Source organism: Cervus canadensis, chromosome 7 (assembly GCF_019320065.1).
Source record: "Cervus canadensis isolate Bull #8, Minnesota chromosome 7, ASM1932006v1, whole genome shotgun sequence".
NCBI lineage: Eukaryota > Metazoa > Chordata > Mammalia > Artiodactyla > Cervidae > Cervus > Cervus canadensis.
In genome coordinates this window covers 57601471-57613576 of record NC_057392.1, presented here as the reverse complement: position 1 = coordinate 57613576, position 12106 = coordinate 57601471, and the positions used below count along the sequence as shown (strand labels likewise).

Sequence of the window (12106 nt, the reverse complement as noted above, 5' to 3'; positions counted from 1 at the left end):
GACTTTGAACTTTGCCAATTTGATAGGTTAAAATATAGGTTAAAATGATGTCATTGTATTTTGAACTGTATTTCTCTTATAATGAATGAGGTAGAGAGTCTTTCTATATATTTAAGAGCCATTTATATTTCTTTTGTGAACTATTCATATAACTTTGCCCATTTTTCAATTTGGTTATCAATGTACTCATTATTTTATTTTCCTTCTTTAAAATATTTCAATTTTAGCTATTTTCTAATATATTAAGTTTAAATCCTAGTTCCCTTTTCAAGACTTTACATCATATGTCTCAACCCTAGTTTTACACTACTTTCCAACAATCACTGCTGCCCTGATGAGTCTGGGTTTTATGCTCTTACAAGGGCACACAGTACTCACCCCAGCCTTCTTTCATAGTGGCCCCCATCTCCTCCCTCCACTGTGTCTCTGCTTTTGAGACAGAGATTGTTTTCACTTCCTACAATTGGGAAAACTTCCTTTTAATTTCAAGTAGACTTCTGGAAAGAATAATTAACTGATAGTTTGTAAACTCTTATAAAAGAAAATGATAATCACTGAGACAGCACTGAAAAACAGAACAACTGCTGACATCAAACTAACCACATCTCCATTTCCAGAAGAGTTCCAGTGGATTGGTACGCTGTAGGCAAATCTTTATTTATTAAGGCATTGATTTTATCCTTCTGATATACTTGAGAAGTTAAAAACAGTATAGGCTACGAGAGTGTTTTTTGTAGCTGATCAGACTTGTGTACCCAAAGAGTATTGATTTATGGACCAAGGTCAAATTGAAGATCTCTAATAATAGGACTCTGTTCTCTGTTTCAGAATTCTGTTCTTCATCTTGATTAATCAGTGTTTATTTATTAATAACTTGGTAAATACATGGAGATTAAGTCAATGCAGTTAGGGTTAAAAAGATACTTCTGATGACAGAATACAGAGGCATGATTCAAAATTACCTTAATATTAGAAGGGTGGGCTAAGGGGGGAAGGATGGCACGAAGGGATACTTATGGAGTTTGGGACGGACATGTACACACTGCTATATTTAAAATGGGTAACCAACAAAGACTTACTGTATAGCACATGGAACTCTGCTCAGAGTTATATGGTAGCCTGGATGGAAGGGAAGTTTGGGGGAGAATGGATACATGTATATGTATGGCTGAGTCCCTTCATTGTTCACCTAAAGCTATCACAACATTGTTAATTGGCTATACCTCAATACAAAATAAAAAGTTATAAAGAAAAAAAAGCAAGCTGCCAAGTTTGTCAGATTGTTAAAACTAAGTTTTAAGTTTTTCTTTTCTTCATCAGACTTCATTTGGCATATTCTATCAGTTTGGAGTTTATGTTTTCAAAAAGACATTTTGAAATTAAAGTACCTATATTTCTATTGCTGCCATAGAAAGTGGTCACAAGCTTAGTGGCTTAAAACAACACAAATTTATTATCTAACAGTTCTGTAAGTCAAAAATCCAATGTAGGTCTCATGAGGTTAAAACCAAAATTTTTTCAGGGCCATGTCCCTTTCCAGAGGCTCTAGAGAGGAACGTGTTTCCTCTGACCTTTTCCGGCTTCTGTCAGCCCCCTTCCTCCATCTTCAAAGCCAGCAAGAGCAAGCAAGCCCTCACATTGCCTCTCTCTTACCAAAGCTGGGAAAAATTGGACATATCCAGATACTCTCCCTGTCTCAAAGTTCTTAACCTTAATTGCATCTACAGAGTCCCTTGGCTGTGTAAGGTAACAGATTCCAGTGATTAGGGAATGAACATCTGTGGAGGAGTTTATTATTCTGCCTACCACAGTGCTTATTGAAGTATCACCAAGATAGTGAAGGGGCCAAATTAGGTACAAGAATCAGACTAAGAAGAATTGAAGATGATCCCAAGTATATTGCTTAGGAGAGAATAAGATAATGTTTATAAAGTGATTACTGTAGTTAAATACATAGTAAATGGCTTTTGCTCCAAAGGCTAATGCTACAAATTATAGAAATATAGTAGCTCAGAGGGAAAGAAGCTTAGGGATGTAGAAAGGGATGATGCAGCATAATATTTTATCTTGTGAAGAACAGAATTTGGTGGGGGTGGGGGAGGGTGATCTAAGTTCTCTCTTTACATTAGATCAGCAAGTGGTTTCAATGTCAGAAAGCACTACATTTAATAAGAACTCTCTGTTGTTTCCCAGCTAGTGAAAGAGCTGGGGTGAATGGAGGTGACAGGAAACTATAATAGAAAAGCAACTTTCTGGCCTCTTTCTGCCATGATAGTACAATGTATGCACTCTGAGGAGGCGGGAGAATTTTTATGAAGCAAGATTTTTGAATCCCAGAGGATTATTGTGTTGGTTGGTTGGTTTGGTTTTTCTAGGAACATAGGAAAATTCCCTCTGAAACCAAAACCCAGCCATCAGAGATTAGGAGACTCTTCAGGCTTTCTCTGTAATCTTCCATAAATTTCCCTCTTTAAACATGTCCAGGTAAACCTCTGAGAAGTTGCTGATAGGTGGTTATCAAGTAGAAGTTTAATGAACAAACCCTCCCACGTTGTTGGGTGGTAGCTTCCAAGGCCATGGTAAATGTGTATCAGTGTGAACCTGATCCAGAACCAGCCAGGAAGGGAACAAAGTTTAGTCTGTGAGGAAGCAGGCAGCTGCTGGTAGTTTCAAGCTGTCTGATCCGACTTCAGGTTGCTGCAGTGTAAGTACTTTTTAAAAAATATTTTGATATTTGAATATGAAAGCATCGTGGAAACAATTTCTAAGATTAAATTAAGGTACTAAATCTTGTATACTAGACCTACTTGCAAGAAAGTTTCAGCATTTCACAATAGTTTTTTTTTTTTTTTGAAGAAAAGGAAAGTCCTAAAGTCTTTCAGCAAGTGTTCTGCTAACACAGGTCCTCCTGCTTGCATGAGATGACTTTTAATGTCTTGTCTTTGATTGAGTTAAGGTGCTTATGGTCAGAAAGTAAAAGTGATGGAATATATATCTGGTGCCCAAAGATTGATTATTTCCAAGTAGTGCTGAAATTTCTTCCTGATATTCTTTCTTGTTGCTTTCTCTTTAGTTTATGCTCTAGTTACGAGATTATGTTAGCAAATATTTAGTAGTCTCTCAGGTAATTAAACTGGAGCTTTTGATGTTCAAAGAAATCAAATGAATGAGAACTAAGTAGGACTAACATGATTTAATCAGATGTTGGGATCCTAGATTGAAGAACAACAGAGTGTATTTTCAAAGAGGAGGAACTTTGTGAAATGCATGGAAATGGCAAGCAGCCTTAGAAATTTGTTGCAACTTCGGAGAAATACGTTTTTAAGACTTTGACATATGTACTAATTTTCCAGACTAAATTCCCCAGACTGTCCTATGTAAAATAAATTTCATATATGAAGTGAAAATTGTTGCAGTTCAGCTGTTGTCGTTCTGCTTTGGTACTAGGATTCCAGGAACTACGCATTGTTATACAAACATTAACTCTATTGAGTGCAGCTATGAGAGTCTTAAGGTTGCATTTGGTGCTGGAGAGGTTGTTATTTTCTATTTCCCTTTTGCCACAATGTATTTGAAAAAAAAAAAATCCTGGTACTGGACAATGGTATAACTTTGAACAGAGAAACAAATTTTGATGAGGTTAATATATTATATAAAAGTTATAAAGGCTGGCTGTGGGCCAGTAGCCTTTCAAATCATTCAGGAAGTACTGATTGTTTATGTGGAAGTACTCTGGGTTTCCCCTTTGCTCTAGCTTCACCTCAGACCTCAGGGACATTCAGTTTATTTCTCTAGTCTGCCTTATTCCTACTGGACTTGAGTGAGAGCCCACTGGTAGTTTTGGGCCCCAACTGACCCTTGGTGGGATAGAAGCCCAAGACACACTGTCCTAAGCAGGTTCTAGGACTGTAATAAAGTGAGACCTTGGTTCATCCTGTAGTCTGCTAACTGCAATGATTCTAGGTTCCTGAACTGATTAAAACTTTGCCAACTCAATAGCTATTGCTGGACCGGGTTACTTATTTATCTATCAGTTCATGGCCGGGGAGGGGGTTGGGTGTCCTGGAAGAGAAGCCAGTATGTCAGGTGACACTCTTACCAGGGAAGCACCTGTTTACTGACCGTATTTGAAGTATTTCAGTCCTTTAACCACCTGGAGGAACACACAGGTGTGCCCGGGCTTAATCTTAACCAAGATACGGTCCGGTTTTTTTAAGAAACCTCCAGTAGCTGTCTCTAACACCCAGACCATTGCACATGCCCCATGAAGCCTGTATGATCTGCTTTCTGACCACCTGTTGAACATCATTGCCTACTTCATTCACTTCACAAAGTTTTCTCCAGCTGCATAAATGTTTTGCTGTTTCTAGAACACATCAAGCATGTTCCTGCCCCAGGGCTTGTGCTGCCCTGCCTGGAAAAGTTTCCCCCGCATTATTTCTGCCTTCCTTTCATTCAGGTCTCTACTCAGATACCTCCTTCTCAGAAGCACCACCACCTCACTTCCACTACATTGCTTCTTTTTCCTTCATCCTGATTTACTTTTCTTAAATAGCTACCTGGCATAATTTATCAGTAAATTATATAGTCTTTCCCACTAGAATATAAGTTCTATGAGGGTTAAGAACTACATCTTGTTCAGTGCTATATTGCCAATGCCCCAAATAGTGCCCACTGGACATACAGTATATACTTGGTAAACATTTGTTTTATGAATAATTTAATGTCAGTTGGTACCACTAAAATTTACTTCCAAGCATAGGCGCTCCACTCCGGTATTCTTGCTGGAGAATCCCATGGACAGAGGAGCCTGGAGGACTACAGTTCAAGTCAAGTGAAGTCGCTCAGTCGTGCCCGACTCTTTGCGACCCCATGGACTGTAGCCTACTACGCTTCTCCATCCATGGGATTTTCCAGGCAAGAATACTGGAGTGGGTTGCCATTTCCTTGGAGTCACAAAGTCAGACATGAGTGAGCAACTAAGCACGCACACACACACATAGGAATTTTCACTGAATTTTTTGAATAGGTGATATATTCACATGATTCCAAGACCAAAACATATTAAAAAGTTATATTGAAATCTTCCCACCCTAGTCACCTATCCATTCAGTTCCCATTCAGGACCCCCAAATCACTATTATTATTTTTATTACTATTACTATATTTTATTATTATCCTTTTCCTATATCTAGAGTTTCTTTATATATCAAGAAATTATAAAATTATAGATTCCTACTTTCCTCCTTTTTACATATACTATTATATATACTGTTAATTTTTTCACTTATATGTTGAAACTCTTTTCATATCAGTACATGATAAGCATTCTCATTTTAAAATAGCTCTATTTAGTCTACTTAGCGACTAAACAACAATGACAAAGCAATCATCCAGTAACGGGCATTTTGGTTATTTCCAGTATTTTTCTTTTGTAAACAAAGCTGAAATTCAAAATCTTGTGACTGTATCATCTCCTATATTCTTACAGTATATCTGAATGATTAAATTCATCAGAGTAGAAATGCTAGATCAAAAGATGTCATGGCTATTGCCTAATTGCACTCCATAGGGATTGCTTCAATTTGTACTCCCCCAGCAACAAACATATAAGAGAGTACTATCAGACTTTCAAATTTTTGCCAATCTGATAACTTAAAAACTGGTTTCAACATAGTTGTTTTTTTTTTAAGAATTCATAATAAAATTTGTGTTAAAGTTTTAAAAACAATTTAAAAATTTTAAATTGTGACTTTAAAAAATGTAACATTTATCATCGTAACCATTTTTAAGTGTACAAATCATTAGTTTTAAGTACTTTAACACTGTTATGAAACAAATCTCTAGAACTTTTTCATCTTGTAAAACCAAAACTCTTTACCTATTAAATGGCAACTCTCCATTTTCCTCTCCCTCATTTCCTAACAGCCACCATTCTACTTCCTGTTTCTGTGAATCTGACTAGCATAGATACTTTGTATAAGTGGAATCATACAGCTTTTTTGTCTTTTTCAATTTAATTTTTAGTTGGAGGGTAATTGCAGTGTTGTGATGGTTTCTGCTGTAGATCAACATGAATCAGCCAAAGGTATACCTATGTCCTCTCCCTCCTGAACCTTGCTCCCCCTCCCCATCTCACCCCTCTGGTTGTCACAGAGCACCAGCTTTGGGTTCCCTGCCTTCTACAGCAAATTCCCACTGTCTATTTTACAGATAGTAACAGTTTTTGTTTTTTTGTGAGGCTTGTTTCACTTAGCATAAAGTATTCAAAGTTCATCCATGTTGTAGCAAAGAACAAGATTTCCTTCCTTTTTAAGGCTGAATAATGTTCCATTGTGTTGTAGATATCACATTTTGTTTATTCATCTATAGATAAACCCAAAAGTGGGATTGCTGGATCATATGGTAATTCTATTTTCATTTCTTGAGAAACCACTCTTCAGTTTTCATAGTGGCTATACCTTTTTAGCATAGTTTTAATTTTCATTTCTCTCATTTTGAGTAGGGTTGAGTATCTTTTCATGTTCAAAAGAAACTGCCTTTTTTTGTGTGTGTGTGAACTGTTTATATATCTGTCCTTAGTATGATTTTTTTTATTATTAATTTGAAAATATTTTTTGCTTCTGTGCCTCTGAGTTTTCCAAATTTAGAAGCTACTCGTAAGTAGGTAGAAATAGCCATAAATACAGGTTTGGAATAAGAGTGCCTAGATTTGAACTCTAGATCTGTTGATGTGTGTTTGTGTGTGTGTGTTATTCTGTCAGTCGTGTCTGACTCTTTACAACCCCATGGATCGTAGCCTGCCAGGTTCCTCTGTCCGTGGAATTCTCCAGGTAAGAATACTGGAGTGGGTTGTCATTCCCTTTTTCAAGGTCTATTGATAGGTGTGCAATATTTATTGGGCAAGTTACTGAACATTTCTGGGCCTTGGTTTTCTCATCTGTAAAATAGGAATAAAATTGAGTTGTTGTGAAGGTTAAATGAGATGATGTATATTATGAGCTTAGTATAGGGCCACTGTGATAAGGCAAGGAAAAGAAATAAAAGGCCAAATTTCAGAAAGGAGGCAAAATTGTCATGATTCACACACAGAAAGATTGTATACATAGAAAATCTTATGGAAGCTATAAAAAATGATTTCAACTAATTAAAGAATTTAACTAGGCCACAGGTTATAATCAATATAAAAATTGTATTTGAAATGATTAGAGCAGCTAAAACATTTTAAAATAAATGAAAATATCACCATTAAATTACCAAATACATAGAAATAAATATTTAAAAGAACACAAGACATATATACTGAGAACTACAAAACATTGCTGAGAAAAACTAAAGATCAAAATTGAAAGTCCAATATACATATACAGTTAACCCTTGAACAATGTAGGCATCAGTGGGGCTGATGACCCTTGTGCAGTTGAACATCTACATGTAATATGTAGTCAGCCCTCTACATACACAATTCATCCCTCTGAGTTCCAAATCTGCAGATTCAACCAACCTCAGATCATGTAGTACTGTTGCATTTACTACTGAAAAAAAACCTCAAGTATAAATGGATCCACTCAATTCAAACCTGTGTCGTTCAAGGGTAAACCGTACCATGATCATGGATTATAGAACTCAGAACTGTTGAGATGCCAATCCTCCTGAAATTGATCTATAGAGTCAATGAAATCTCTGTCAGAATTCTAGCAGGCATTGTCAAGCCGATTCTAAAATATATTTGGAAATGCAGTGGATATAGAAGAGCTAAAACAATCTTGAAAAAAACAACAACAAGGTGAGAGATTTATAATATGTGATTCAAGACTTAAAAGTTACAGTTAATCAAGTATTACCCTAAGAATAGATGAATAATATCAATGGAACAGAATAAGCAATCCAGAAATAGATCACGTGTATATTACCAATTGATTTTTTATCAAGGTGGCAAGTAAATTAAATGGGAAAAGGATAGTCTTTCTAAACATGTTGCTGGTTGAGGTGGATTTGATTCATATCTTCACATCCTCCACATCTTTCTTACTTTATACACAAAAATTAGATAGATATGGACCATAGATCTAAATACAAAGCTCAGAACCAAAAGCTAGGAAAAACAAAGAAAAGTATATTTGCAGCCTTGGAGTATGCAAAGATTTCTTTAGCAGGACACTAAAAGCATTAATCATAAAAGTACATTGAATAAAATTAAAAGAGCTTATGTTCTTACTGCAAGATTTCTCATGACTTTTATTAACATTTCTAGTGAGAAGGTCATGCAGCATTTCTCAGCATGTTTGACCATAGAAGCCTTTTTTCATCTAAAGCATTGAACTAAAATACAGGAGTGAGTATGGCATAGAATATACTTGGAGAAGTATTGCTTTGGTCCTCTCCTCAAGACATACTATTTTTGAGAGTTGTAATAAGTTAATGATCATTTTCTCCCTCTTTGATGTGAATTACTGTAATTTCATCCATTTCAACATAGTAAAGAAAACCCTTCTGCCAAAAGAGCTGTGATCACTTCTCATCCCATATCGACTATTCAGCCAGCCAACTGTTACTACTGGTAGGATTTTGGGCTAGTATCACATTAGACTGAAATTCACTATAGTAAGAGGAATAAAGAGTGACTGAGGGTACTAAGCATTTTGCATTCTGCCTGCTGCTGGTCCCGTATGCTTGTTTGGCCTGCTCTGCCCTGCTAACTCATTGCCTGGCAAACTCAAAGTTGTTAAGCCTTTGCTTCTCTCAAAGGCTTAGGCGTTGGTAAACTCCTGTAGTAATCCCAGTTCCTGATTGCTTGAAGGTTTTTTCCCTCCATGGAATTCCTAGTCTCTGACTCATAGTTCACTGTCCTAATCACATTCCTCTTCCTGCTGTTTCTGCCTGTGAACTGATTTTAATGGAATATGGATTATCACTTCAGAAGTAGGAGAAGAACCAAAAGAGAAAGTAGAAGGAAATCAAACTCAAGTTTTAATTAAACTATAATTTGCCTGAAGGCTCTATTCAGGGAAAGAGATCTTAGGAAGAAGTCAAAATAATGTTGTGACGTCAGTAGAAATATATATATGAAAGTTTAAAGAAGTAGCCCTATAATGTCTTTGAATTACATTTTAAAAATTGACTACTATAGTGTATATTAATTTATACTGAACACAGAAAACTCATAGCCAGATATGGAAATGTTATCTATGACATCAGAATAGAGCTTGCTAGAAGGACTGTATATGACTAGACGTTGAAGTGTTAGTTGTTCAGTCATGTCTCACTCTTTGAGACCCCATGGACTGCGTGCAGCCCACCAGGCTCCTCTGTCCATGGGATTTCCCAGGCAAGAATACAGAAGTGAGTTGCCATTTCCTTCTCCAGAGAATCTTTCCAACCCAGAGATCAAACATGGGTCTCCTGCTCTGCAGGTGGATTCTTTACCATCTGAGCCACCACGGAAGCTGTAACTAGATGTTAAGAAGCTTTAATTTTAGGTATGACATTAAATTGGTTTTTGGTAGTAAATAAATATATTCTTGTAAAGAAAGAAATTATTGCCCTGACCCTCATTTTGCAGAAAAAAAAATATATACACATAAAATATATATTTGTGTGTATACATTCATGTATATGTACACACACATGTATACACACATACCAGGCTCTGTCACAGATACTTTTCTTGCGTGCTGTCTCATTTAATCAGCTCTGTTCATGTCTCAACTTCCTCATCTGGAAGTGAGGTGATAATATCTCACTCTGCCTTCCTCACAGAATAATAAATATAATCATAACGAGATAATAAAATATACTACTTCAAGCATTACTCAAGAATTTAAGGACTAAATCTTGAATGCCATGTTGTGAGATGTTTACCAGTGTTTCCATAGTAAAATGGTGTGATGGATCCTGGTAAAATTCATTTCAGAATACATTTGCAATACAAACTTGGCAGCAACAATTTACACAGCTTGTTCCACAGACATCAAAGAAATGATGGAACACCTGCAAAGTATAGAACAACCTTTTTTCTACTTCTCAATAAACACAACACAAAGTAAACACACCCTCTGCAGTACTTTATGACACACCTCATCAAAAAACTGGCAAGGGAGATATATACTTGGGCAAATGCTTGGACATAGGATAACGTCATAGATGACAGAAGAATTTTACATTAGAAATTGAAAACCAGTTTTTAGTCTGTGTAATAACAGTATAAACAAAAAGATGAGCCTTACCTCAGAAGGCACCTAGGGATCATGGGGAGTTAAATGGAACAATGCTTATATAACTACTGCTTATTAACCTGGACCTGGGAGCTGAAAGAAACTTGATCTCTTTCTAGCAGCCTGATCCTTCAGAATGGAAGTTTTAAAAGCTTCTGAACCTCACCTCTAGACTGTCTTTCCATTGACCTGAAAAACTTTCTTAATTTAATAAGATAATGGAGATAGGGGCCACAGTGCCTGCCAAGTGTCTAGGAAACTACAAGTTTTCCTCTTTAAAGTTCCCTAAAATGTCTAGGGGATCATAAACCAGGAAATGAACCCATCAAAGAAAGACCATAAAATGTTACTAATTGAAAAACTGAAAAAGGCTGCCTTATAATCACTTATCTGGAAAATGATTAGACAATAAGGTCCCTAGGAACAAGCATGAAAAACAAAGTGGTTTATATGGCTGCTTTGAGAACCTGTGAAGGAAAAAATAATTTTGCCAGAACTTTTTCCAGTTGAAAGTTTCAATAATAAAGTTTTCACATAATACTCTAAAGAAATCACATAAGATACATGTTAACAGCAATAAGTGCAAATGGGAAATGACCAATCTATAAGTGGATATTAATAGTTCTGGTTCATGGAATAAAGAACAGAAAACATTACATACATACAGAAAACCTTACATACTGGTAGAGAAGTTACCTGTGCTCAATAGAAAGACCTTTATGCCCATCTAATGAATTCTTACATGTTTAGATTTATGTTTTACTTCTAGAATTTCCTTCTTACTGTTTTTTTATACTTTCCATCTCTGTGATAAAATTTCTTTTTTTTTAAGATTCCATGTATAAGTGATAACATGCAGTAATTGTCTTTCTCCAATTTCACTAAGCATAATGCTCTCTAGGTCCATTTGTATTGTTGCAAATGGCAGAATTTCCTTCTTTCTTATGACTAATATTCCGTTGTGTATATATGTACCATATCTTTATCCACTCATCTGTTGAAGAACGCAGATTACATCCATATCTTGGTTAATAATGCTACTATGAACGTTGGGGTATATGTATCTTTTCAAATTAGTGTTTTTGTTTTTTTCATATACCTACTTAGTAGTGGAAATGCTGGATCTTTTGACAGTTCTATTTTTAGTTTTTTGAGAGGCCTCCATACTGTTCCAGAGTGGCCACACCAATTCACAATCCTCCCAACAGTGTACAGAGATTCTCTTTTCTGTGTAGCCTCACCAACATTAGTTATTTGTGGTGGTTTTGATGATTCTGACAGGTGTGAAGTGAACAGGAATTTTTAAAAAGTATTTTATTGATATATAAAAGTACTTCTTTTATTGATGTCGCTGATTTAATTTGTATATGGTCAGTGAACATACTCTTTTAAGATTTCAGTCTGGAAATAATATTATTGAGAAACACTTTAAGGTTCAGAATAAGGTCTTTGTTGGTATAGCTATCTTTTCATTTATGTTTTCTGCAGTTGCTAAGTGCAGTGTTCCATGAGATCGGGCAAGATGGTTGGTAATACTGTTTAAATCTATCTGCTGATAGGTTTCTTTTGTCTACTTCTATAACTATCTATTACTGAGAAAGGAGTGTTAAAATCTCTGATTGTGGATTTACCTATTTCATTAGTTCTGTCATCCCATGCTTTGAAGCTCTGATGTTGAGTATATCCACATTTAGGATTATTATGTCTTCTTGATGAAGTGGTCCTCTTAATATTATTAACTCTCCCTCTTTATCTCTGCTAATGCTCCTTGTCTTGAAGTCTACTTTATCTGATAATAGTCACATCAGCCTTTTTATGGTTAGTATTTGAATGGTATATCACTCCCTCCTTTTACTTTCAAACTGTCTGTCTTTTAATGTTTGAGCTGTATT

The 12106-nt window shown here is 35.9% G+C and overlaps 1 protein-coding gene across 2 annotated transcripts in view; it reads left to right on the top strand.

Moving 5' to 3' along the window:
- The window catches only part of MAP3K13 (mitogen-activated protein kinase kinase kinase 13), a 161065-nt gene that overhangs the window by 32637 nt on the left and 116322 nt on the right, over positions 1 to 12106 (top strand). Inside the window, exon 1 of one of the 2 annotated variants that reach the window (XM_043473503.1) lies at positions 2611 to 2704. The exons of the other annotated variant lie outside the window; for it this stretch is intronic. The gene's annotated coding sequence lies outside the window, so the exon portion shown is untranslated. Of the gene's footprint in view, positions 1 to 2610; positions 2705 to 12106 lie in introns of those variants that run through there. 2 annotated transcript variants of the gene reach the window in all.